The following is a 1,133-nucleotide window of genomic DNA, read 5'->3' as shown; positions in this document are numbered from 1 at the left end:
GGGTCCCCAGTCAAGGGGTCCCCAGTCAAGGGGTCCCCAGTCAAGGGGTCCCCAGTCAAGGGGTCCCCAGTCAAGGGGTCCCCAGTCAAGGGGTCCCCAAAAGACCCCAAAATATTTGTGGCCAAGGGTTGTAAAGCATCCCAAAGCATCCGTGCCAAAAGGGTTCCCAAAGTGCCAATGGCAAAGGGACCCAAAGGACCCCAAAGCACTTGCGACAAAGGAACCCAAAGGGCCGCAGAGCATTTGCGGTTCTGAGGAGCAAAGCGTCCCCGTAGGATCACACAGCACACGTGGCCGGGGGTCCCACAGAGCGTTCCAGAAGACCCCGAGAACCCCGAATTCCCCGCCCCCCGGAGCTCAGCGGGAATCCCCGGCGGTGCCCGAGCGGGACGGTGACGCCGCGGGGCCGGGACTTCCTCCTCCCGCCGGGACCGGAGGCCACAAAGCGCCCTCTGAGGTCTCCGGGTGCGGCTGAACCCGGATCGCGGTAACAGCGCCGGGTGCCCCGCAGCACCGAACCCGGCACGCGGCGCTCCGGGGAACTGCGGGACCCTCCGACGGGAACGCTTCGGGATCGTTCGGCCACGCGGAGCGGGGGGAAAAAAGCGGCTGGAGACAAAGCAGGGAAAGAGGGACAAAGTAAAGCAAAGCAGCGAACGCAGCAGCCCTCCGCCCGGCCCGGGAACACGACGCGCTCACCTCACCGCATCCACGCCCCGCTCCCACCGCCGCTACCGGCGCCGCCGCCTCCACCTGGGCCGGGCGGGACGGGGCGGGGCCTACGTGGGGGCGGAGCTTCGGCGAGGGGGCGGGGGTGTTTCGTGGGCGTGGTCTGGGAGGGGGCGTGGCCCCGCTTAGGGCCCGCCCCCTAGAGCGCCCCGCCTGGTGCTGCACGTGGGTGCTCCCGGTGCCGTGTGTGGGTGCTGCCAGTGACATTCATTGGGTGCTGCTGTCGTAGCAGGGTGCTCCTCGTACCATCACGTGGGTGCCCCCAGTGCCATGTATGGGTGCTTCCAGTGCCATGTATGGGTGCTTCCAGTGACATTTATTGGTGCTCCCGGTGCCATACACGAGTGCTCCCACTGCCACGTATGTGTGCGCCCAGTGCTATACTTGGGTGCTCCCTGTACCAT

Source organism: Centrocercus urophasianus, unplaced genomic scaffold (genome assembly GCF_019232065.1).
Source record: "Centrocercus urophasianus isolate 14NV4802_14NV808 unplaced genomic scaffold, USGS_Curo_1.0 seq_41, whole genome shotgun sequence".
NCBI classification, from domain to species: domain Eukaryota; kingdom Metazoa; phylum Chordata; class Aves; order Galliformes; family Phasianidae; genus Centrocercus; species Centrocercus urophasianus.
This window is presented reverse-complemented; position numbering follows the sequence as displayed.